General features: G+C 48.4%; 1 long non-coding RNA gene across 1 annotated transcript; it reads right to left on the bottom strand.

The window, feature by feature from the left end:
• Positions 1 to 2,087: 2,087 nt before the first annotated feature.
• LOC118497591 lies at positions 2,088 to 23,866 on the bottom strand. The gene is made up of 3 exons (XR_004900125.1): positions 23,775 to 23,866; positions 14,226 to 14,229; positions 2,088 to 2,102 (listed from the first exon to the last, which is right to left on the bottom strand). It is a non-coding gene; the product is annotated as an uncharacterized LOC118497591 (long non-coding RNA).
• Between the last annotated feature and the right edge of the window lie 3,607 nt (positions 23,867 to 27,473).

The raw sequence follows: 27,473 nt of genomic DNA, 5'->3' as shown, positions 1-27,473 counted from the left end.
CAACCAATGAACGCATCAATAGGTAGAACAATGAATTGATACTTCTCAATCTCTCTCTAAAGTAATAAAAAATGTAATTAGAATGTGCCCTTCTGATGACATCTTAGAACAGCCAGCTTATGCGATGCTTGTCCCTAATATTCCAGACACTCTTTCTCAGGCTCATCCTCCATGTCGCCTCCCTACCTTTGGGACCCTGACACTCTGCTTCTTGCTAATTTTCCACCTCAGTTATGAATGTTTCAATATCCATTTACTTGGATGTCTCCCTAGGAAGATTCACTATGATATATAATTATAAAATAAATGATGCCCTGCTTTGTAAAAAAAAATATTTACTGATATTTAGGGAGAGAAAAAAAATGTTGATTTGTTCTTCCACATATTTATGCATTCCTTGGTTGCTTCTTATATGTGCCCTGACCAGGGATTGAACCCACAACTTTGGCATTTCAAGACAATGCTCTAACCACCTGAGCTACTCAGCAGGGACTCAATGATACTCTGTTTTAAAAGATATTCCAGGCACGCCCCTTCAGCGAGAGGCGTGGATGGAGGAGAGGTGGCACAGAAGGCAACTTGTCATGATCCAGAGGGAACCTTCTTCCGTCCACTGCAGATTTGATTTCAGAGGCCACAATCCCTTTCTAACACATAAACTGGATTAGTTTGTATCCCCAAGTTTTTTTTTTCCTGCAAAGATATATCGTAAAGGCCACCAGCTGAAATTAAAAAAAAAAGTGTGCATTTTTCCAAGCCCACTGTTTATTCTATGAAGGTGGAAGTTGGTCACTTACTATTGGGTGCAACTATTGAAGTAAATCAGAAAGAAACATGGGCCTCTGGCCGTTGGCAGAAAGGCTTCAGTCAGTGCTGAGACCATGCAACAAAGGCACAGTCCCCTTCTGTGTGTGCAGGCCGCAGGAAGTCATTAGAGAAAGTGAATTACAGCCGGGTCCCTGTGCAGGGCTGAAACATACCGTGAGGACTCCGAGAGTGCATTGGAGACTCACTGGTCCCCTGATGGATGGAGCACGTTCAGCAACTGCTATCGCCCCCAATGGTGTTTTTTTAAAAAAAATTATATGTATTTATTTATATATTTATTTATTTTTAGAGAGAAGGGAAGGGAAGGAAGAAAGAGAGGGAAAGAAACATCAATGTGTGGTTGCCTCTCACATGCCCCCTACTGGGGACCTGGCCCACACCCCAGGCATGTGCCCTGACTGGGAATCGAACCTGCAACCCTTTGCTTCACAGGCCTGTGCTCAATCCATTGAGCTACACCAGCCAGGGTCAATGGTGTTTTTACCTTTCTTTTGTAGTCCATGGGCTGCGATTTTGTTTCTGCCTCCTGTCAAGTGTCGCAGTACCAGAGCAGAACAGGACATGCTCAGTGATTGAGAAGGTCAAGGGTGGACGTGGCCATGAATGTGGTGGTGGGGGGTGGGGAAGGTCAGGCAGGGGGACCCCCTCCTTGCTTTCTGCCAGCGTCTTCTGGCTCAGAGGAGCTGTTTGGGTGTTCACGCCCATCAGGATGCTCCTGCAGAGAAGTCGAGATGCTTAAAGAATGGGCCCCCTACCGGCTCCCCTATTCTTCCTCATCTCCAAAGTGGGGGGGGTTGGGGGGGTGCAGAGGGCAGGGAAGACCATCCTGAAGAAAGGGCGAGGCATCTCACATCAAATGCTGAGATGTGCAGTCAGAATGGGGATGTGGGAAGACTCACTGGCGGCCCCAAAGGTCACCTCAAAATACCAAAGGTAGTTGAGGTTTGGTGTGTTTGTGTGGCAGAGTGGGGGACCCTGGGCTTCCCCCCGACACAGTACCCCACCTCCCCCTCCACAGCAGCCTGGGCTCCACGGTGCCAGGCTGGAGGCTGCTGGACCCCCTATGATCAGGGGCAGCTCGGAGGCAGACGCCACGGAGCGTCCTCAGCACACACGGAGGAGAAAACAGGGAGAAGACAGAAGGTCTGTGAAGGACCAGAATGGAATGGGTGCTGTTAAAAACGGTTTTCTTTTAGCATTTTTATTTCAGTTTTTTTCTTATCCCCTTCTCTCTCTCATCTCTCAGTGTCTCTCAAATCAATAAATATCATATTCTGCTGTGTATAATGTACACCCACATTTAGTGTGCATTATACACTAAATGTAATCCCCATTACATACCATGGGGATTATTATATACCCCATGGTATGTAATCATTATACCCATGTGTAACAGGCACCCTTATTTTCCCCTCAAAAACTTGGGCCAAAAAGTGCACATTCCACATGGCAACACACGGTAAAATTAAAAAAAAAAAAGAAAGCTAGCTCTTTTCATAAACGAGTTCAAGCGATCACAGAAACTATATTAAAGAAAAAATAACCAAGTTACAAGTATTCCTCACAGAGTAATTAGTTGCAACCATCTGCTGTCATGTAAAATGCATTGCTTTCCAACGGCCCCCAAATTAATTGTATCCCAAATTGGTATCTGTCTTAGGATGTCAGCGACTGGACTTTCTCTCCTACAAATCCTTTGTGCTTAAAGACATTTTTAACACTGTTTATGAATTGGTAGGGATCACTATTTCATGATTCTTACATTAATAATTATATTTTAGCCCTGGCTGGTGTGGCTTGGTGGATTGAGCATCAGCTTATGAACCAAAGGGTCACTGGTTCTATTCCCAGTCAGGGCACATGCCTGGGTTGTGGGCTAGGTCCCCAGTAGGGGGCGCATGAGAGGCAATCACACATTGATGCTTCTCTCCCTCTCTTTCCCCTTCCTTTCCCCTCTCTCTAAGAATAAATAAATAAAATCTTTAAAAAAATAATCATATTTTAAGAACTTATGTAGATTCTCTCCCCGAGGAAGGTAAGGGTTGCTCTGAGAATATAAAGGTCTATGATAGGCATGTATCTCCCTGCTGCGCAAGTCAGAAAATGAGCAGCATTTTCCATGAAATTCTGGTCTACCAATGTCTCCTGAGGGCGCCAGCAGAGGGGCGCTATGGGGACAGCCAAAGACTGTTTAGATCTGTGGGCTCCGGGCAGAGCCTATGGCTGGCGTGACGCCTGTGAAATTGGCTGCGGCAAACAGGAACTGGTTCTTCATCTCTCTGGCTGCCAACAGACACACCTGTGTGGAGAAGCGTAGAGACTCTACATGTTTCTAACTTCTGTGCCCTTGACGCTGTAACATCTGTGCTGCACACGCGTGCCAGGTACTCCTCGTTCCAGACAACCTGGTGACACTCCCGAGTCCCCTGGCCTTGGCCCCCCATCAACCTCATCGTCCCTCATCACCCCTCACCTTCTCCTTCGGTGGGGGTGGGGGATCTTCCTCCTAAGTGTTCACTTCCCAAATGCAAACCAACCAACCACCCCCTCTATGGGGCATTGACACCCCAGGCTAAAGCCCCTAGCTGGCATAGCTCAGTGGATTGAGTGCGGGCTTCGAACCAAAGTGTCGCAGGTTCAATTCCCAGTCAGGGTACATGCCTGGGTTGCAGGCCATGACCCCCAGCAACTGCACATTGATGTTTCTCTCTCTCTCTTTCTCCCTTCCCTCTCTAAAAATAAATAAATAAAATCTTAAAAAAAACCCAAAACCTCCAGGCTACTATCCACTTGCCCCCCTCAGCCCAGGACCGGGCAGTGGGAAGCTGAGGATGGTACTTCGGCCCCAGTATCCACTGAAGTCATTCCAACTAGCCAATCCTAAGAATGCTCACCTGCCTCATTCATTTTTTTCCCCGTGAAAACCACAATAAAACTTCTTGCCTATGGTTTCTTTCTCATTCATTCATTCATTTTCATTCTCACCCAAGAACATGATTATTAACCTCAGACAGAGGGGACAGGACAGAAAGCAAGAGGGAGAGAAACATTGATCAGTTGCTTCTCTTATGTGTCCAGACTGGGGACCAAACTTGTAGCCCAGGCATGTGCCCGGACCAGGAATTGAACCCATGACCTTTTGGTTTATAGGATGATGCTCCAACCCACTAGCCACCCAGCCGGGGCTCTTGCCTCTGTTTCCTCCTCACTCCCTCTGCCTCCTGACCAATGCTGGTGCTCCCCTGTGGGGCTCCCCGAGGCGTGGTGTCATTCTTGGGATCGCCTGGTGTAACAGATATCTTTAGTGACAGGCACATCCTGTTGTTGGCCTTACCACACCTAAATAATAAAACTGAATGAAAACAAGAAAAGAGCTGAGACTGGCAAGTTCTATTCACGAGGACGTCAACTGTATGCTCTGGGGGTGCCCAGAAGAATGGGGGGCATGAGGGTGACCTGGCACATAAATCACCCACAAGGCCACATCATGAATTCTGAAGTTGTCCTAATGTTACAGAACAGATGGGGGTTGGGGGGAGATGAATGATATAAAAGACCCCCCTTTTTCTCCAGGTTTCCTTCCCCGTACTAGGTTCGCTTTGCCCACCACCTGAGGGAAGATGTTTCTTAATACCAGAGATCAGTGAAAAGGAAAGGAATTTATTATTTATTTGAAATAATACAAACTAAAGTTCCCCACAAATGCACACAGTCCTTCCAGCACCCTCCCCGTGGCAAAGGGAGCACCTCCAAAGCCACATGGTCTCAACCAAGACACCAAAGCCGCATGGTCCTAAACAGACGCGTGGTCCCAAAGAGAGAGACCCCAAATGGCTGTCACACCTCCGTTTAAATCCCAGCGCCCATCTTCCTCTGCAGCCGCATTTCCAGCTCTGCCCACAATTGGCCACAGCTGCCAGCACTCGGGGCAGGTGTGGCCCCGTGGTGTGGAGCCTGTCATCTCCAAGCTCTTCTGGACCCCGTTACAAATCCCTATTTGTGGCTCCCCTCTTGGCCACACCCTGTTACACTAACGCATAAGAAAAAGGAACAAGCACCTCCATGTGCCAGGGAGAGTGGGGGGAGAGTCCTAAAGATCCGCATCTTGCAAGATACTTACTTGATCACATGTTTTTTGGCCGCCCCGGTTTATATTTTGTAGATTGCTTACATCTCAAATCATACACTGGGACGTCTGGTTTTAGCGCTCAAGTGTCAAGAGTCCGGAAGCCATCCTGTGCCTCCTCCCTAAAAGGAACAAAGCAGAACAAATGGAAATCGGCGACTTCTCTAGACCCATCAGAACATCGAGGTCCCAGGGCAAAGGGCCACCTCCAAACTGAAAAGATCGTCAGACACCGGGCGTGGCAGCTGAGAGCGGCTTGCCCACAGCAGAGGCCGCTGGAGTCCGGAGCTCGGGATCTGACGTGGCAATGTGTGTACACCAGCTTGAGAGTTAAAAACTCCTGGGCACGCCACCCCTGGGGGCCCTTCAAAGCTTCATTGATTTTACTACAGAGGACTCAGCACCTCGTTGCAGGGAAACCAGAGAAAAATATCCTCAGCTTCAGGCAAGGAGAAGAGCCACGTGAAATGAGAGCCCAGAGCCTTTGTCCATAGGAAGCACTGATCTCAAGAAAAAGTACTTTTCCAGAGACTTCTCTGACTTGAGGGAGGGGCTTGATCACTCCAGAAGGCTAGAGCCTTCCATTTTTACCTAAGGAAAGGGAAAAAAGCTAAGACATGTTTCTACTACTGGCCAGGGAGCTCAGTTGGTTAGAGCATCATCCTGATACACCAAGGTTGCAGGTTCGATCCCCAGTCAGGGTACTTACAAGAATCAACCAATGAATGCATCAATAGGTGGAACAACAAATCACTGTTTCTCTTTCTCTCAAATCAATAAAACATAAAATAAAGGCTGCCCACGTTCCCCGTCTCTTAGCTCCTCCCTCCATCTCTATCTCTCTCCTCCTTCCTCTCTCTCCAGATTCAATCAGTATCTTCTCACCTGAGAATAAAAAAAAAAATTAAAGGCACCCAATAGGGTGAGACTGTTAAGGACACTATTGAATTGAATTCAACCCACGGGGACATAGAACATTCTAGAATATCCCGAAACGAGTACTGAAGGTCTTCATTGTAACAGCAGCCAACAGCAAATCATGAGAAGCACACAGCCGAGAGGAAGTCATGTACAGTGAAGCGGCTGGGAAAACACATTTGCTTAAATCGAGATGCAGTTCGGAGCCGTGTCTTAAGTGTTGTGCTGTGAAATTTCAATTAGGAGCCAAGTGCTGTGACATGGACTTTGGCCAGCCCGAGACTGCCATTTCCCAAGTATGACTGAGAGAGAGAGAGAGAGAGAGAGCGAGCGCGCGAGCGCACCCGGAGTGGAAATGAATACTCTATTTGGATCACAGTGTAAATGTTTTGATGCCTTTCAGAGGTGTGTTTTCTATCACGTGGCTTGAATTTGGGGGCACCAACTTGTAAAGGCAACACACAAAGGTGCAAGACTCCAATGGGGAGTAAATAAAAAAGTCGGGATGCACGAGACGACTTGGCACACTGGAGTTTCCTTAGTGGAAGGAAACGAGAAAGACTTCCTTATGGTCCCTCCAGGCAGGTTCATCGTTTGAAAGACAAACTCTGGACGAGCGAGGCAGAGGCGCGGGGTTAGTGTGGCCAGACGGACAAGCCCTAAGAGCAGCCCCTCCGGAACTGATGGAGATCGGATAGGGTGGCAATGAGTGTTTCTTTGGCCTGGGAGGAGGGAGAGTGGTTTTGTTCCAGAGCGTTCTTCGAGTTGCTGAACTGACTCAGGAGGATGGCTCTGTCTCTGCTCCCGGACCCAAGACGAGCTTGCTGGAAGGGCGTTGACACTGTCAGCTGCTGTTGAGATGCCACAGTCATCTTGGGGACAAGCAGGGAGGCAGTCACATAGTCTCCATCCATAGGCAGGAGCTCTGCTTTAGTCGGGCCTCAGGGTTCATACAGACAACCGACTAGAGAATGCTGGGAAATCAGGCGATGAGCATGTCTTTGTCTTATGAGGAAAAAGCACGGTGGAGAGGACGCTTGTGCATGCCACAGACCCTGCTGGGGCTTTTAGTGAGAATGGCTGCCTCCAGAGCGACCTAAAAGGGGTCACAGCCCGGGGATCCCCAGGTGTCCCCACACAGAACGGCTCACCCACACTGCTCCGTGTTGACCTTGACGGTGGTGGTGTTGGCTGTTGGGAACCGCCCTGACTTGTCAGAAGCTGAAACCCCTGCCTAGGCTAAGGCTAAGGGAACGCCCTTGGAACCGTAAGCCAGCAAGGAGACAAAAGCTTATCTCCCTGGCAGGAATGCTGCTTCTGCTGCTGAACCCCAAAAAGCTTGGTCGGTTAGCCAAAGACGGGTAAGATTCCCCACGGGGGGAACGACCTAAGGCAGGCACGATCACTTTGGGAGGCCCCCCAAAAGAAGGACTTTGGGGGCTGCAGCAAAAGGGGGTGGCTTTGACATAGCCTGAGTTCTCATCGTCTGGGAGAAAATCTCCTTATTGCCTTAGTTCCCAACTAAGCCTGAAACAATGACAGGGTGGTGCAGCTCTGTGCTGAAAAGGGGCAGATTCCCTGGGTGATCAGGCCTAAGAAAGAACATGTAAATTACTGTGAAACCTTCTTTGTTTAGAATGCTCTCAGTTGAATGAGAGGGGTCCAAGGAGGAAGTTAGTTTGTTCCTCAAAGTCTTACAGCTCTTTGACCCCGACTCAATAGACCAGCAGAGTTCCTTGTTTTCTGTATTTCCTTACTTCCCCCTGATAAGTACTGTACTTTACCTGAATTATTATGCAAAATGAGCCCAATAAAAGCAGGTATGGACTGTAAATCAGGGCACCCCCCACTAGGTGGGGTGGCCATTTCGTCCCTACTTTCCCACAGAAACTAGTTTGTCTCTGTGCATGTTTGTTTCTCGCGTGTTTTTCGGCGAGCCATCCACAGCGTTCCGTGGTTACTGCTGGCCGGTGACCCACGCGCAACAGTTGGCGGAAGTCTGCAGGGTTCACTGTGAAGGTCGGTCTTACCCAGCTGGGCTCTGGCAAGGCAATGACAGTGGGAACTGGCCGGACGCCCCAAGGCCCTCGCTGGGATTGGCTGATGCACCCTCAGAAGTGGGGGGGATGCTGTGCACATGTAGACCTCAAGGCCCTTCTGGCTCCTGGGGGGTCTTACTCAGTCCTAGTTGAATCCATGAGTGGATGGCAAGGTTTTTTAATTTCCCCCCAACCCCTGTGGACTCCAACACCACAGAAGCTGAGTGCTTACAGCAAAATAACATGAACGTAAGGAGTCAACAATAGCCCGCCACAACACGCAGAGCGTCTTGCTGAAACTTGACTAAGGAAGCAGGTGCCATTGCGAAGGTCATGTGGCCACGTGAAGGGTCCTTCCGCTCTCCTGTAGCCGCTCCATTAGGGAGACCTCCAACGTGGCAAGAATGGGGTTCATTCTTCATTGTTTCTGAGTTAGTGCGTTTGTTCCTTAGCTATTAGGATGAAAAACTTCTGTGTCGTAAGCCATTTAAAAAGACATTGTCTACTCAAACCTCTGTCCATGGACATGGGACGCTGTGTCTGCAGGGGCACCATGACAAATGACACGAGGTTGAGTTAATGTTTGGGTCTACTTCAGGTTGTGCCCAGGCTTTACACAGGGTGGATGCTCCATAAATGCTTTGTAGAGGAGTTAATGAGTAAGTGAATGAATGAATGAATGAATGAAACACCTGCCTTCTGCCAGTTGCCATGGATACAAGGCTCGACACAAGGCGCGGGCAGCCCCTGTCTTTCCAGAACCTATAACTCAAATTCGGGAGGCAAACAACCCCCAAGAATTTCCTCCCTGCCACGGCCCCAAGTGCCCATAGATTCTGGGGTCCCCGCTTGGATGTGAAGACCCCAGGCTGAGAGGCAGAGCCTAAAAGGATGCCCCCCCCCCCGCCCCCGCCACCTGCTGCTCATGAAGATGCAGTATTTTATTTTCTTACCATTGGGTTTTATGAAACAAATAACATTCCTTACTGAGGGTGGTGTGTGGTGTTTATAGCGTTCTGGGAGATTCATTCGTTCTCCAAAATTGGAATTCAGACAAAAGAGAAGGAAATGTGACCGAAGGAGAATGCTGAAAGTCACACACGACAGGCTGTCATCTGTGATACAAACAGGCCCGCACGCAGCCCGCACACCCCTCCATCCCCAGCCTTGAAAAACCATTAGCAAAACATCGTCCATGGCAACCAGAAAACCTCAGCTCTTTCCACACTGGACCTTTTGTGACGTGTTTCCATGGTGACCGAAGCTCTGCCATAAACACACCGTTGCTCCCGGGAGGAGCTGATGAACAGAAGCTGGCGGAGAGATTATTGGAGAGGAACAAAAGTTTCTTCTTTCTCTTTCCTTTTTTTTCTCTCAGATGGCCATTTGTCCTGAGGGGCTGGGGGTGGGGGGAGTGGGTCTTGATTGAATGGAATTGTCCTTTGAACTTCAAATCGTATCCCACTGTGATTTTTCGGTATTTGTTTTAGATGTGAGGTCTGTCTCTAAAAATAGTTCCTGCCACTACCATTTCATGACGGGTTTCTCAGAGATGCAATGGCTGCTTAGCAAGAGAAATTCAGGCCTTGCTGGTGGCTGCAGAATTCCGAGCAAGGGTCGCTGGGTTGGTTCATTCTGTGTTTAACCTGGGAGAGTGTTTTCAGCTTCTGCATCCTGATGGGAAGATACAACCTGTTTTGTTTTTCTTTCTTTTTAAAAAATTTTCATCTGAAGACATGCTTAGAGAGGAAGGGAGAGAGAGGGAGAGAGAGAAACATCGATCGGTTGCCTCTTGTACAGGCCTGAACCGGGGACCAAACCTGTAACCCAGGGTGTGCCCCGACTGGGAATCGAACCCAGGACCTTTTGGTTTATGGGATGATGCTCCAAGGAGCTGAGCTGCACGGGCCAGGGCAGACACAACCCTGTTTTAATACCACACAGGTGCTGGAATTGGAACTGAAAGTTTAAGCCATAGACTTGTGTGACCAACCATGAATGTTTTCTGTGTAAGTGATAATGACCTTCAGGGATGTTGCAAAAACACTGAGGTGAATGCACGAGGTCCCCTGATGAAGAGATAAGGCAACAAAGTTTACAGAGGTTGGATCCCTGGTCAGGGCATGTATGGGAGGCAACTGATGTTTCTCCCTCACATCAATGTTTCTATCTCTAAAAATCCATAAACATATCATCAGGTGATAAATTAAAAATAAATATATGTATAGTTGCACATTCACAGCGTGCAGCCGCCGCAGGACAATTGTTGGACCAAGGTCAAAGTGCCTTCTTCCTGCTTCTGAGACTCTTAGAGCTGGATGGAAAGTCATATCCACAAAATCATTCCATCCACTCAGTTCTCTCCCGCCGCTGGGTCTTGGCATCCCACCGCCTGGGAACATCCCAGCAGCTGGGCAGGTACACGAGGAAGGGGGAGGGGCTTAAACCAAAAGGAAGCCATCAATGGGTGGTCCCGGGGAAGACTCCACCTCCAGAACCGTTATTGCTGAAGTACAGAGTCCACTTGGCCACTGACTCCTACCACTGGTTTCGTTTGTGCTCATTACGTCTTCCTCAGAAGACTGACGGGTCAGCTGTGCAGACCCCACCTCCCGCCCACTCTGCAGGGGCCTGCCCCCCCCACCCCCAGTGTTCCCACATCCGCTTAGGTGGCTGCTGGAGAGTGCAAGTTTCTACAAAGGTCCTTGAAACATCCCTGGAGGAATGAGTTCCCTCCCCCGTGGGGGTGTGAAGTGCATTTCTTGAGAGCCTAGCTCAGGCATGGCCTTGTTTGTGAAGAGGAAGAGATACTCGGTGTTATAGCCATAGAAACATAACATTTGGAAGCTGGAAGTGCCTTCCAAAATCATTTAGATGAACTTCTTAATTAAAAAAAAAATCCTCACCCAAGGACATGTTTATGGATTTTAGAGAGAGGAGAAAGGAGGGAGAAAGAGAGGGAGAGGAAAACCCACGTGAGAGAGAAACACCAGTCAGTTGCCTCTGGTATGTGCCCCAGCCTGGGATCGAACCCGCAACCTGGGTATGTGCAATGGAGACAGCAGCTGTGCTATCGTGACTGGCCCAGGAAGGTGCAATGTTAGCAGCCCTGCACCCCACCCTGGGTCTCCCAGGCTGCTCCCTTGGTGCAGCAGGAGAAAAGGGGACCCAGGGCAGGGTCAGAGGGGAGGGGCTGGATCTGAGGGGTGCCAGGGTGTTAGACAGGCCAGAGCTGGGCCAGGGGAATGTGGGGTGAAGGAGAGCCGGGGAGTCCCCAGCTTGTAGGGGTGGACGGTGAGCTGCCACAAGGGAGCCCAGGAGGGGGGAGCTGGAAACTAGGGCTATCAGGACTTCTGCGTGGACCGGCTGAGCGTGGATTTTCCTGGGTCCTCTGATCCTGTTGGCGAGAATCTATGTGGGGCGTTCTTAACCTTTCCTGTGGCAACTTGGCATCCGAGAAAAACACTTCGGGAAGGGTTGTTACGATTCTCACCTCACTGGCCAGACAGCTGCCTGGCAGGGCAGCCACGGTGTCAAAATCGGGACTGCGAACCTGTGATTTCAGCTGCCCTGGGAGGGACCCCAAAGGAAGAGCGGAGCCTGACTAGCCGCGAGGGCGTGGGGGAGTGGCAGAACGAGGAGGGGAAGGGGAGGACGACAGGAGGCAGCATCGCGGGTGCCTCAGCCCTGCCACCACCGCCAGCCCCACTGTAGGCTGCGGAGCACACCCAGCCGGGGCACCGGCCCCTGCACGGAGTCTAAGTCGTGCGCTCTAGCGGCGTACGCCAAAGCCACCTGCGCCCCAGAGGCTGACGGCTCTGATCTGGGGAGAACGGGCTTGAGGGGGGTGGGGCGAGGAAATTGGGAGTTTTAAAATCTCCCCAGGTCGTTCTTCACGCGAAGCCAGGGTGGGAGGAGGCATCAAGTCCACAGGGTTCCAGGACGTTGGCGCCAGGAGCCAGGCCAGAGCAGAGGCCTGGAGCAGGCGGGGGTGTGGACCGATGCGTGGTAACAGCTGAAAATTCCAGGGTGCCCGCCTGGATTTTGCAAATAAAATTTCCATGAACAAAAAAAGAGAGGTTTGTCTTTTTTACCCGACAAAGACTTCTCTAGCTGGTGGCTTAAGGCTCGGGACAGTGGGCCCTTCTGATGCTTTGAGTACTCTTGGGCACTCGCAGGCCGCAGGTGAGCGCCCCCCTCCCTGCCCCCACCCTGCCTGTCCGCTTCCCGTCGGCTCCATAAATCACTGCCTTAGGCTCACCTCGAAATCTGCCTCGGGCTCCCGTGGGGAGAAATCTCCCACAGTCCTGGATTTCCATGGAAACCAAACGCCACGCGCCACAGGAAGGGAAGGAGAAATGAAACCCCGCTGCCCACTTTTCCTGGGCGCCACTGTTTCTGATTGCCGCCCCTCCCCCAGCTCTTTTGCTGGGTGCACTTTTAGACCAGAGCGATTTCATTTTCTTTTTCTTGGCGGGCTTCTTAGGAGGGTCGTTGATTCAGTCTGGAAGCGATGATTTCTTCAGACTGCTTATCTTTGTGGAGGGCTATTATGTGGTGAGTGGTGGCCATTTCTTCACTATTTCTAAAAGAAGACCAGGAAAGGAGCCTGCATCCTGGCAGGGTAATAATGCGGCAAGCTTTAAGGAAATAATTCCCAATTGATAAGGTTATAAAATACTACCACTCTTTGGGGATCATAGGAATCACTGAGAATGTAGATTCTGAGAATTTTTACTGATGGACTGATTTTAGAGAGAAGAATAAGAGAGAGAGATGTCGATTTGTTGTTCCACTCATTTATGTATTCGTTGGTTGAGTCCTATAAATGCCCTGACTGGGGATCGAACCTGCAACCTTGGCATATAAGGAAGTGCACTCTAACCAACTGAGCTACCCAGCCTGAGGACTTCTTCAATTGTGAAGTAGCGTATTAGTTTGCTAGGGCTTCCATCATGCTGCAGGCTTAAACAACAGACACGTACTCACAGTTCTGGAGGCTGGAAGTGCAAGGTCAGGGTGTCAGCGGGTTTGGTTTCTCCTGAGGCCTCTCTCCTGGGCTCACCCCGGAGGCCCTCTCCCCGTGAACAGTGTGGACAGTGAATTTGTCAGGAAAACCCAACCAGTGCCACAGAAGAAAATGTTATCTATATTACTCTGGTCAGGAAATACATCTACCAGCTGCCCCAGAGGGAGATGCTGTGCCTGTTTGCAAAGCTGTTTGCTATACAAATATCCTTGAAATGGCAGTCTGAAACAAAAGCCGCTTTAAGAGGCTCAGAAAAACCGTGGAGAATTACCTCCCCATGTTTACTAGAGAGGAAGAGAAAGGGAGAGACGTTGACTTATTGTTTCACTTATTGATGTATTCAGTGGTTGATTCTTGTATGTGCCCTGACTGGGAATCGAACCGGCAACCTGGGCATAGCCGGATGATGCTCCAACCAACTGAGCTACCCAACCAGGGCCCCAGTGTTTGTTCTCTTGAAAACCTCCTTGTTCATCTGTGACATCTGTCTCAATATCCTTGCATGCAGAGAAAACCCGGCATGGCAAGATTTGTAGGCAACGCATAGAGAATTAAAGAACCGGACGTCATTCCCTCCACAACAGAAACCCGCTGGATCCTTTTTTACAGAAATGCAGTGGATGGGTCAACCAGATGTTCGGATTCCTTGTCGGCTTAATCCCAGGATGAATTAGTTAAGAGAATGCAAATTAAAATAGCAATAATAGTTCCTATTTTTGAATGCTTTCCATTTATGAATGCACTCTCCCTTGCCTGATCTGACTTGATTCTGAGAACATAATTACTTCTGTTGTCCGCGCAAAGGCACCCAGAGAGATTCGGTGATTTCTCAGAACCGCCGGTAAATGCGGTAGAGCTCCGTCTCACCTCCAGGGGCTATGACTTCCTAGGAGAGAACTTTAGCTGACATGTGTATTCATTCAGTCAAGGACAAAAAGAAAAAAATGAAATCAGCTTTATGCTTACAAATAAAAATCAATACTGCTAATTCTACCAGAACAAGAATAACCCAAGGGCAGAGATGAATTCTTTTTTTTTTCTCTCCTGCACTCATTTTTTGTTGCAACTGAGCACTTTCTAGGAAACTTTTTTTTGTTCGTACATACAAGATCGTTAACAAGATTTAGCTGCTTCTCACCGCATCTGCTCCCCGGGAATATCCTGACTGAAACGGAATCGAGGAGGAGAGTGTTGTTGGTTATGTCAGAAATCTGACTCGGAATTTATTCAGAGAATGCTTCCAAAATAATAAGAGAAAAGAGCCTATTATGGCATCACATTACACCATCCTCCTTACACACCGGACACCTTTTTCTCATTGGCGCGCTGTGCAATCGCAGGCTTATTAAACCACACGTAGGGGCAGACTTGGGATTTTTTAGTATCCCGTGCAGTATACTTAGGAGAGTTTTAATGTCTACTTTCACTTTATTTTGAATTTTTTCCTATTTTTAGTCTATATGTTATTCTCTTAACATTAATGCTGCTTCATTCCCACTTCAGTTAATTTTTTAATAGATTTAATTTATTCTATTTTTAGACAGAAAGGAAGGGAGAAAAAGAGGGAGAGGAACAACGTGTGGTTGCCTCTCGCACGCCCCCTACTGGGGACCTGGCCCGCAACCCAGGCATGTGCCCTGACTGGGAATCGAACTGGTGACCCTTTAGTTCACAGGCTGGTGCTCAATCCACTGAGCCACACCAGCCAAGGCTACTTCTTTTATCATAGCACTGGGACAGGCTTGTCCTGGGGTTTGCTACCTATGGAGACTCCCCCTGCATCCTGTCCATCCTCCCTCCTTCCCATCCCTCTCTCCATCCATCCGTTCTTCCTTCTTCCCTCCCTGCCTCCCTCCCTCCTCAGCCCCTGACAGACATCACAGTGGTGCTGGCAGAGCATGGCTGCCCTGCAGGGCCTTCCAGTCCCTGAGTGCAGACGCCCAGTACAGCTCTAGGTACCAGAGCTCCTGAACCAAAGCGTGTCCCATCTCTAACGTTAAACGTATTTCAGAAGGGAAAACAATTTTTTTTTCAGAACTTCTTATTGGTGGCTCAGTGGATTCGGTTTTTCCTCGGATGTTTCCAGAAGCCAGCCGGGGCAGGGCGCCTTTGTCCCTCCGTGAAGGGGAGCGGGCTAAAGCACGGCAGCAGGAGTCTGTGGCTAGCGCGACCGAGTCACCACGTGGGTGGTGGTGGTGGTCGTTCTGGGGGCAGCCTTGGATAACCACGGCGCCGCGCGACACTGCAGCAAAGGCAGGCTGCCCAGCCCCCTTCCTGGGGTTCAGGCTCACGTGCGACCCCGTGAGCTGCCGCCAGGAGCTGCCTGTGTGCGCTCAGCGCTCCCAACCCCACGCCTTCAGCGCCCCCCTGCTCTGCTCTCGCCCTCTCGGGGCTTTGGAAAGAGGAGCTTTGGGTTGATGGTTGGTGGGCCAGCTTTCTCCACTGGGCGGGGCGCGGAGGGGTGTGGGGGGAGGCCGTTCCCTCCCTGCTACTCCCCCAGGGGCCCCAAATCTTATAAAAAGCCCTGTTGGGGTTTTCGTTGGAAAGGCATTGGATCTGCAGACCGATTTGGGAAGATGGAGCATTTTAGAAATATTGATTCTTCTAATCCATACATACCACCCATCTCTTCATTACATTTTGTTTTTAATCTTCCTTGGAGGACATGCTTATTGATTTTAGAGAGAGGGGGAGGGAGGAAGGGGGTGGGGGGAAGGGGGAAAGGCAGAGAGAGAGACATCGATTGGTTGCCTCTCACACATACCCTGACCAGGGACCGAACCCACAGCTCAGGCATGTGCCCTGACCAGGAATTGAACTTGCAACCTTTTAGTTCGTGGAATGGCGCTCCAACCACAGAGCAGCCACCCAGCCAGGGCTCTCCACTTCTTCAGGCCTCTGAGTTCCCTCAGAAGAGATTCCCAGAAGCCTTCATCTCTTGAAACTGGTCATTTTTATTTCAATTTTTTTCTGCTATTGCAGTAAGAAAAGGACAGAAATAAACTCACACACCCTTATCCCTGGAGCCAAAACCCTTGATAGTACCTTCCAAGTCATCACCTTGGCTTCCTCAGGAAAAAATAATTTCAATCTCCCTTTCAGTTATGAACTACTCATCCATGAAGTGGGTTTTTTCTCTACTCCACAGAGACGCTCGATTATTTTGAAAGCTGAAGGTGTCATTATTTTATTCTTGCTTGCATCTGGGAATTGTAATTCTAGCGTTTGCAATATGACTCCTTTTATTTTCTTTCGCCATTAAGTTGGCAATAAAGGTAGTTGGTGATACACATACTCTACAATTAAAGAACAAAGCAAAATCATCATTATGAGGAAATACATTCTCTGTATTCAGCAGCCCGTTAAAATCTGCTGACTCTTTTAGGACATAATAACACTTTTAATTAACTTACAATAGACCCTTGTATGATAAAGAATTCAAGTCTCAGGTATACATTAGAGTGAGGCGAGGCAAATTCATTAAAACGGAAGAAGTCAAGAAATGCCATCCTGGCGTGAAGAACACCTTATCTCCTGAGACGGCAGGGCTGGGGGCAGCGGGACTCAGTTGTCTTCATGGTGAAGGTCACTGCTCGTTGTAGGAAAGGACCAGGGTTCAGCTCCAAAGACCAGGGCTTGGAGCTCCACGCTGCCTTGTGAGCCCACCTTGTAGAGAATGCAAGTCTGGGGTCAACCTCGGCCTCAAGTATTTCCCTCCTGTGTGGCTTTGGGTAAGTTGCACACGTAAATAAGTCCTCAGTGTGTTCATCTGTACAATATCGGGAAAATAACCTCGATTGCATGGGGGTGTTGTAAACATTAAAGATACATCATGCAACGCTAGGCTGGTGTGGCTCAGCGGATTAAGCACCAGCCTGCGAACCAAAGGGTTACCAGTTCGATTGCCAGCCAGGGCACATGCCTGGGTTACGGGCCAGGTTCCCAGTAGGGGGTGCACGAGAGGCAACCACACACTGATTTTTCTCTCCCTCTCTTCCTCCCTCCCTTCCCCTCTCTCTAAAAATAAATAAATAAAACCTTTAAAAAAAGATACAGCATACAAAAACTAAAATTATTTTATTATGTCACATGCTTTTCTTTTAGGACATTGTTAAGGCAAAGCATGACTCTTCTTCAATGTTGCCTAAATGATGACATTTCTGGGAAAGTGGGTAAGAGATTCTCTGTAAGACCATGAAATTTGACTTCCTGCTACAGCCCTGATTTTAAAAAAATCATAGCATCCTTGCAATTTCTGGGCTAATCCCTTACAGCAGCTGCTTTTAGAGTGTATTTGGCTTTGTTTGCGGGATGAGCAAGAAGGCCAAACTCGGAGACATTTATTCAATTGCAAATACATCCCTGCTATAATTTTATAAAAGAGAGAAAGCGGACCATGTTTTCAAAACGACTTACGCTTTCATTTCTCTGAGAAAAGCGATGGAACGGCGGACAGGACCGTTGGTCGCTGCGCTGCATTATGACTCAGTTCAAGTGCCAGCGCCTTCAAGTGTGATCGCTGACACTGTGTGTGGGCGAGGAAAGGCATTTGTGTGCTTCTTCCCCGTTTAGGCAGCATTAAGAGAAAAAAAACCCAAAGAAATTCAACAAGGGGTAGGAACCTAATCTTTTGTGACTAAGCAAGCTACCACTGGCGATATTAACCACCCGTAGGTTTAGCTGATTTCCAAAGACGACATGTCCAAACGTGGTTTTCATTCTTCATCCGCGAGCACGTGTGAGGCAGACAAGGAACATCCTTGCTTGGTTGGGGATGTGCGGGTCCCCTCGAAGCGCTGGGCCTGTCACGCCAACCCAGAGCCAGTGCCCGCCCACTTGGGCCTACCAGGCACAGTCTGTGCAAGGTCCCTCATGCCTGCTCCCACCCTGTCCTTGCCTGGTCCTTGTCCCTGTCACAGAGTGTCCAGCTCTGTGTAAACAACAAGAGGTGGAAGGAGCAAAGCCGGGAAGGTTTCTCTGTCTGAGCCTGGACGGGGAGCCAGGCGGAGGGGGTTCAGCACAGGAGGACGAGGTCGGGGAGTTGGAGGGTGGCAGTGGGAGGGAGCGGAAAGCCCAGGATGAGGCCAGGCTGTTTGGGAGCCGAGGGAGGTGTGGGGCAGCGGAAGTGCATGGACAGAACTGGGGGCGCTGAGGGGTCACAGAGGAAAGGACAAAGTTCCCTGCTGCGCACCCAGCTGCTCAGCAGCCTGCTCGTGGCTGAGATTCTGGGCAGGACCGCAGCTCCTCACGATCCTGCAAAGCCCGCCCACACACCCTTTCGAGTTCCCGTGTTTCTCCCGAGTTTCCACGTTTATCTGTAGTGCCCAGGCCCATCACTGGGAACAGACTGTAAGCACTTTTCTTCTCTGTGCCTCAAGTGGCCTGAATACCGCAATGGCCCCATTTCCTTGTGAGATTGTCAAAGGGGAAGACGCCCCCACCTTCCAGGGCCGCTTGAATGGTCGTGCATCTCCTCCTTTGGGGCGAGTTTACTCTGGGTACACAGAGACCAGATTCTCATCCTGCAGGGTGTGGCTCCTGGAGCTTTTGTGGGAAGAAATAACTCATGTGCTCAAGTCTGTGAGTTTTCAGAAACTCCTCCCCACAGCCCTCCCTTCATGGCCAGGCCGGGAGTGTGGATGGAGAGGCCATTTTACTGTGGACACTGTGTGAGCAGCCTGGGCTCTGTGTGGTCATATGGGACTGAGAAAATGACCATGCAAAGCACAGCAATGAAGGGGATTGTCCTAAGGCATTTACAGATTTCTGTTGAGGCCCTGGCAAGGTAGCTTCGTTGATTAGAGTGTTACTCTTATGCACGAAGGTTGCAGGTTCGATCCCCATGGGGGCACATATAAGAAGCAACCACTCTGGCTGGTGTAGCTCAGTGGATTGAGTGTGGGCTGAGAACCAAAGGGTTGCCAGTTGGATTCCCAATCAGGGTATGTGCCTGGGTTGTGGGCCTGGTCCCCAGTAGGGGGCGTGTGAGAGGCAACCACATATTGATGTTTCTCTCCCTCTCTTTCTCCCTCCCTTCCTCTCGCTCTAAAAATAAATAAATAGCAACCTTAAAAAAGAGAAGCAACCAATGAATGAATCAATAAATGGAACAACAAAGTATTTCTGTCTCTCAAACCAATTAGAATTTTTTTGTTGAAACATTAAACAGTGAAATGTTCATCAAACATTGAAACATTAAACACGAACATTTTGAATGTAATTGAAATTAAAAACGTTAATTTTAACATAATTAAAATTGCATGCCAAATGTTTTAATTAAAATTTTAACGTCGTTTTAAAATGTTAATGTAAACCGCATCGTAACACTAAAATTTTAATTAAACACAAACATTTGTCGAAGCATGCCACGTGTATGGAAAGCAACTAAATAAAGTAATATTTATTTAGTAAGACTATAATATTATTTTTAATATTATTTTTTTGCGCAGGTTTGATTCCCAGCCAGGGTACATGCCTGGGTTGCAGGCCATGATCCCCAGCAACCACACATTGATGTTTCTCTCTCTCTCTCTCTTTCTCTCCCTCCCTCCCTTCCCTCTCTAAAAATAAATAAATAAAATCTTAAAAAAATATTATTTTTTTGTAACTTAATTTTGTTATAATTTCAAGTTTGCAGGAGAAAATGCAAGTGCTCTATCAGGATGTTCTCCTCCTGTTTCCATTTTACCCTTTGTTGTCGCCCCTCCCTCCCCCCTTCAATCCTCCGAGAGGAGGATGGGAGACCCTGTGTCCCTTTCCTTGAGATTCTCTGAGTGCCTTGCCTAAGAAGAAGGAATTCTCTTCTATTACCCCCTAAAGCTATCATAGCAGGATATGCAACCCTGAAGCTTTACGGAGATGGGATTGAAATGTAACATCGTATAAATTTAAGGAGGATCGATGTCATTTAAAACATCAGAGACACTGAGAACCAAAGCGTTTGCCCACCAACGGACAGGGGAATAAAGAAGCTGTGGCCCATGTGTACAATGGAATACTACTCAGCCGTGAAAAAGGACAGAATCTTACCATTTTCGGCAGTGTGGGTGGATCTAGAGGGTACCATGCCAGGCGAAGCAAGTCAGTCAGAGGAAGACAGATGCTGTATGATTTCACTTCTATGTGGAATCTGGAAAACAATAGAAATGAGTTAACAAAACAGGAACAGACTCATAGACACAGAAAACAGACGTGTGGTCTCCAGACTAGGGGGAGTGGGGGAAGGCACGAAGAAGTACAGATTGGTAGTTACAGACTAGCCGTGGGATATAAATCGAGTCACAGGGGGTAGAGCCAATAATATTGTAAGATAATTAATTCAATATAAAGTGTTGGAGCGATGCCTCCTCCCTCCCCATGCTGGGACTTGGGATAAGCGTGAGCATCTTTTCCATGCCTCAGTGGACTGCTGTAGTCCTTTCTGTTCGGGTCTCTTTTTATTCTTAGCGTTTCCATGGTCACAGAATTAGTGGGGAGCATTTCTCTCCCGTACAATTCCCCCGGGGACACTGTCATCCTCTGGGTCACAGCCGCCGAGATGATCTGGCTGCGCGTCCCGAGTCCCTCCAACTCCCCGCCGTTCGAACACTCCGAGCCCCACTGCTTCTTCTGGAAGTCAATTTATTTTCCATTCCAGCATCCTTCCTCCGTTACCGGTTTTGAGTTGTGTGTGCGCTTTCACCTTTATCGTCTATCACTGATCTGTTTTCCTGAAATGTCAGGGGGACTTACCCCGGGAGATAAGGAGGCACCACGCGCTTCGTGACCTGCATGTGAGCAGGTAATAGATGCTCTGTGACTTGTCGCCAGCCGACTGGGTGACGCCACAGCTACTCACGGAGTGATTTGTGGACTGCAACGCTGGCCGCGGTCTGGAGTTTATTGAGTAACTAAAACCCATGTATGTGCCAACTTTACAATGTGAGGACTATTCCAAAACCTGCTGCTGGATCTGCTGTCCTGTGTGGGTGGTTCTGTGGAGCGCTGCAGGGCCCCTGGGGCGTGGTGAGTGTCGCAGGGACTGGGCAGCTATGCTGGGGCCACTCGGGGGTTTGGGGGGAGCCGGCAGGAAGGACAGTGCTGGCTGCACCAGTGGGCTCTGCAGACCGGTTCTGATGCTGTGTGGCCTTGGGCACGTTCCTGCGTCTCTTTGAGCTGCAGTTTACGTGACTGAGAAGCACCGTCCTCACAGGATGCTTTTGAAGATGAGACCGTCTGTGAAAATCGCTGTGCCTGGAAACAGAGGAAATGCTCGGCGAATCACACTTCTTATGGCACAACCAGGAATAAGGGGCTGTGGTCAACAACCCGTCTTCTCCCGGTTCTGTAGACAGTTCTCTCGGGATGTGATGCCTTCTCTACCCTGCCACGCATGACACGATTGTCCTTTTGTCATAGTCCCTCTGCACAGACAGTAAGGCATGATCCAAATGCAACGGTGGAGTGAGCACATACATGCACACACAGTCACACACATTCACACACCAACACCCACATACACTCAGATTATACACTGAGAGCCACACCCTCTCACCTACACATGAACTCACACACTCAGGTGGACACTCTCACATATTAACACACTTTCAGATTTACACCGATGCACACACACAAACACACATACACTTGGACCTACACACTCGCACACTCTCACACGCATACACTCAGATGTACATACTTAGATCCCCCATTCACACACACATACACTCACAGCCTCACACACTCAGATGCACACCCACAGCCTCGCACACTCACGCTCTCTCCCCTGGACTGGGCAGCACACCTGAGCGAATGCTTGTGAAGACACGGCTTTGGGCTACAGTGCGTCCATGAGCCAGCGGCACTGATGCGGCACCGACTGTGTGCCAGGCACCGTCCTGAGGGCTGAGGATGCAACTCTGCACCGACCGCCGGTGATCCTTCTGTCTGCGGCCGACACAATCGCAGGGAAGACACATTAAAGAAGCACAATAGCCCTGGCCAGCCGGCCCAGTTGGTTAGAGTGTGTCCCATGCACCAAAAGGTTGCAGGTTTTATTCCTGACCAACGTACATACCTAGGTTGTGGGTTCAATCCCCAATCGGGGTGCATACAAAGGCAACCAATCAATATGTCTCTCTCTCCTTTCCTCTCTCTCTCTCACATGTATTCTCAGGTGAGGATTTAAAAAATTCTAAAAAGAGAAAGGATGACAAATAATTGAAAGCTAAAAGCATTTAGGAAAGTCTCACAGAGGGGTGGGATGGTTTCCTGAGGAGGAAAACCCTCGGTGCCCGGACAGCACAAGCGCTGGGCGAGCGCGGATCGAGGAGAGAGTGGACAGAGAGGGGGCTGGAGAAGGAGCTGCCAGCGGGGTGGACAGGGGCACCCGTTGCTGCAGGCCTGGAGGAGCTGGCCGGGCACAGCCCTGTGGGGACTTTGTGGGTCTCTCTCCCCCAGTGACCCATCGCCGGCCGGCTTTCTTCTGGGAACAGCAGGGCCTTCCAGCCACGTTGTGGGACTGGACATAATTGAACATCTTGAAAAAACTGAAATACAAACAAACAAACAAAAAGATGGAGGTACAGCTGCTGAATAATGAGCAAGCGTGGGATTATCAAGATTGTAACTGGCAACTTTGATCAAGTAGCTAAGAATGTTATCTGTTGTATCTTTGTTTTATTTTTTAGACTCAACTTCATGCTTACTCTTTCTTTTGAAACATTTTTATTTATTGATTTTAGGGAGCGAGGAAGACAGAGAGAGGGAGAAATAATTTGTTGTTTGCCACGCCCTCTTCCAACCATGTTTTTTGACAAGGTCCGAACGTGGAAAGAGGGAATTCAAGGAATCCATCTTCCTGGAAGAGAGCGTGGCATACAAAGGGGGGCGGTAATTTTCCTGGGGATTGCTCTTAATAATTTCCTTGCTAATATTAATCATGGTCTTACTTTGTACCCTGATTCCCATAAGAACAGGCCATGAGAAGAAAAAGTCTTGAAGTGAGTCAACGATGAACTTTGAGGGAAATTCTGAAGGGACAACTAGTTCTCCCTAGACTATTAAATCATGCCCAAATTGTTTTAAACAAGGTGTTTATAAACCTGAGTAAGAAACTATCCCCGATTGTTCCCATAAAAGAATTCATGAATCAGTTACAACAGGCTGAATTATTGGCGGACTTTCCCACACCTGTTCCTTACCTATAGATACAAAGGGTCTTTCAAGAAAACAAGAAAAAAATTATATAGACCCCTACCCACAGCCCAGAGATACCCCTGGGTAGCATATTGGATTAATGGCAAATTATGGTATCCCCCAAAAGGAGCTAAGAGTCTCCAGAGGGTTCCAGATCCCCCATTGCCTTATACAGGAGCATGTAATGAGAATGGCATTAGAATGGTCAATAAGGATGGAGTCCAAGTGCCTTATAATAGTCGAAATTTCAGGGAAAGGCTAGCTCGAAGCAGACCTCCCTGGCGTTTATTAATTAAGAAACAAAAAAGGTTTACTGTAGCTGGATTCCTATTTATCTCTCCTTACATGTTTGTTTTGGTGATCAAAAGGTGGTGGGATTGTTAGACATTTGTATTTCAGGTTTATTAATTCGCATAATTCCAATGAAGTTGCATAAAATAATTTCTTGACCAGAGAACAAAATCCCCTCTAATGAAATAGCCCCTGAATGTCTAAAAGTTGTTGGAGTAACAGCCCCACCTTTACCTTGAATAGGAATATATCTCAAGTAGAATTAGACAGGCAAAGAAATAAGAAAAGCTGGTTAGCTATTACAAACTAAGCACATAGAAACAGTTACCAGGGAGTCAGATGACAAATTCTGAGAACTTTAGTAAACAATAAGACATTTAAACTCTACGTACAGCTATTTCTAATTGTCTGATTTATGGCTCTCCTGGTCAAAATAATCTTTGTTTAATATAACTGAATCTATGGAAACTTTTGTACTTCTCCTGGTTACCTTTGTATTAATTTTTTCCTGCTTTACCTAACCGCAAATGTTAATCACTGCTAAAAATGAAAGTATAAAAACCTGCTTGTACTTGCAATAAACGGAACAGAGCATCACCGTCCTCTGAAGCATGTTGTCGCCTGTCTCCCATCGCCAATGCCTTACCCACCTTTCAGGAACCCCTGGACCTAGCTGCGGCCAGACCTCAGCAGTTGTTCTGTTTATTGACACATTCGTCAGTTGATTCCTATACATGACCGGGGATTGAACCCACAACCTTGGCATATCAGGATGCTGCTCTAACCAGCTGAGCTACCAGGGCTCACTTCCTTCTTCTTCTCTCATACTGCTCCTTTGTTGCATCTGCCTTGGGTGACAGCTGGGCTTATTGTTATGAAAAGCGGGCTACTGCTGTCGGGGAGACCAGAGCTACCTCAACTGTGTCATACCACCTTCACCTCTGTGACAATAATTTGAGAGTGAGGGCGTTAAAAGATGCAACCACTATGGGAGCCAATCTTCTCTCACAGCCCCAACCAAGTATGACCTACAGGGCCATGTGGGCACCTGCCCCTCAGGTCTCTTTGCCTGGTAAGGGAGATGGGACATCTGGGTATATAGACAGCAACCCACTGTTTGCGCTCTTTCTCCAAAAGGCAAAGGGAGGCAGTGCGGGGGTCCCAGCCCTTCAGTACCCAGCCCCACCCACAGGCCACACCTCCGAGCCCTCACTCAGGTCTCTCTGCTACCCCTTCTGGGTTTCTCTCATTTCCTTCAGTACAGTAAAAGTAATACATGCTCAGTAAAGGCACTTGGTAAATAGAGAAAAAGTTAACAAAAAATGAATCACCTGGTCTATTTCTTCCCAGTGCTTTCTTATAGAAATGTTTCAGAGCTTTAAACAAGATAGAATGTCCTATTCATACAGTTTTATTTATTTTTTTTAAATAGATTTTACTTATTTACTTTTAGAGAGAGGGGAAGGGAGGGAGAAAGAGAGGGAGAGAAAGATCGACATGTGGTTGCCTCATGTGCGCCCTCTACTGGGGACCTGGCCTGCAACCCAGGCATGTGCCCTGACTGGGAATCGAACTGGCGACCCTTTGGTTCACAGGGTGCTGACTCAGTCCACTGAGCCACACCAACCAGGGTTATACAGTTTTATTTCTGATTGTTTTACTTAGCAGTCTATAACACTTTTCCAGGCTACCTCGATGACTCTAACATTGGCAGATGCCTGATATTCCCTTGATCAGGATTGCAGTTGTGGCCTCTCGAGTTTTGTACCTTACCTTTTGCGGTAATCATTACCTGCGGCTTCCCAGGGGGGACCCCAAAGTCACGCTGTCACATGATGACTTGGGGACCACATACAGGCTCACCCCAACCCACGATCCCACTTCACAACGAACCCCACCCAAGACCCCATCAAAGCTCCAGCAGGTCTCTCTTCAAGAGACAGAGTTTAGCTGTAACACTGGCTAGAAAAATCACTTCCCAAGCCCTGGCTGGCATAGCTCAGTGGATTGAGCACAGGCTGCAAACCAAAGCATCGCAGGTTTGATTCCCAGTCAGGACACATGCCTGGGTTGCAGGCCATGGGCCCCAGCAACCTCACACTGATGTTTCTCTCTCTTTCTCCCTCCCTTCATCTCTCTAAAAATAAATAAATAAAGTATTTTAAAAATCACTTCCCTCTATAGTGGTAGCAAGGGGATTTCCTTGTGAGAATTCAAGTTCTTTCTAAAACAAATCTGCTTTTGAACGAAGCCATTAATTAAGAAAGAATTTGGATATATCAAGGTACAGGCGGGTCTTTGACATGTTACAAAGACAACCTCTGGTGAGAAGGGGTTGGTGTATCCAATGCTGAGGGCAGCTCGGCCACACCAGGTGCCCCTTAGCGCCCCTGCATCCTTGTTGAGGCGGGAAGGCACCGTTGCTCCAGGATGACCGCATCTAAAACCCCAGAGGAAGGCGGAACACATCTACACACCGGCACAATCTTTTCTGAAAGGAAATGTGCTTAGAAACCGAGTGATCTTAAAACATCTTCTTTTCTTGCTGGCTTCACAATCTGCCACTGGGAAGACATTAAATTCTCTCCTCACAAACAGTGCCTGCCTGGATTATTGGTTAATTAATCATGCTTAATACTTTAATTTCCATGTGGGCGGCTGGCTGAACACCCTCCAGTGATCACCGCGTTGGGTAGCAGGAAGGCACCTCCTACTCACTTGGAGAGTAAAAACAATGAGAGAGAGGTATTTCTGCCTGTTTTTATCGTGGGCATCAACCCCCCGGTGTGTGTGATCTTTGCTATGTGCTTCCACTGTACTGACAGCAGCCGGTGGTGGATGTCTAACAAATGTGAGACTGTGGAACCTAAGAAAAATGGATAATTCCTTGCCTTGGCTGGCACCAAAATATTTTCAATGAGAGCCCTGGCTGGCGTAGCTCAGTGGATTGAGCGCGGGCTGGGAACCAAAGTGTCCCAGGTTTGATTCCCAGCCAGGGTACATTCCTGGGTTGCAGGCCATAACACCCAGCAACCGCACATTGATGTTTCTCTCTCTCTCCCTCTCCCTCCCTCCCTTCCTTCTCTAAAAAATAAATAAAAATAAAATCTTTAAAAAAATATTTTCAATGAAAAGATTAAATGCTGTCATCTGCCTGCTGTGATTTGATCTGGTCCATTTGAAGTGTCAAATCAGAACACTTGCTTATTAGGCTCACTTTGTGATTATGATGATGGTGATGATGATGATGATGATGATGACAAAGAAACATCAATGTGTGATTGCCTCTCACGCACCCTCTACTGGGGACCTGGGCTGCAACCCAGGCATGTACCCTGACTGGGAATTGAACCGGCGACCCTTTGGTTTGCAGGCTGGCACTCAATCCACTGGGCCAGACCAGCAGGGGCCACGATGAAAATATTTAACCAATCACATCTATGCGGTAAATGTTATGGCATGCAGCATTATATTATCAGGGCTTTTTACAGGCCCCTTCTCCCATGGACATCGCAGTTGGTGTCAGAGCCTCGCGGACCTAGTCAATACCTAATGCACCTTTATCGATGACGGTGCTGACAGCATCCTTCGTACAGGCGCGATCGATTTTCTCAGGGACAAGCCTGAGGTTCGGTGATGAATGAACAGAGGATGCCCTGGAGATGCTGAAATGCATCCTGAATACATGCAATTTTTTTCCATGTAGTTTTCCTAAGCACTTTTATTGGATTTGAAATTTCCAAATCAGTAATCCCTACAGGGTGTAGACAGCAACTGTGCTGAGCAGGGTATGTGATTGGCCTGGGAGCCATGCCTGTGCCAACCGCAGGGCACACTCAGGGCGCTGGCTTAGACTTCAAACAGGAGCTCGAGGTTCATGGTCTAACACCTCCTTGCCCTCTGTGGTCCATCCACCCATCCACCCACCTATTCATTCATCCACCCATCCATTCATCCATTATCCATCCATCTACCCATCCATTCATCCATCATCCACCCACCCATCCATTCATCCATCATCCATCTACCTATCCATCCATCATCCATCCATCATCCATCTACCTAT

The sequence above is a fragment of the Phyllostomus discolor genome, chromosome 12, assembly GCF_004126475.2.
Source record: "Phyllostomus discolor isolate MPI-MPIP mPhyDis1 chromosome 12, mPhyDis1.pri.v3, whole genome shotgun sequence".
NCBI classification, from domain to species: Eukaryota; Metazoa; Chordata; class Mammalia; order Chiroptera; family Phyllostomidae; genus Phyllostomus; species Phyllostomus discolor.
This window is presented reverse-complemented; position numbering and strand designations above follow the sequence as displayed.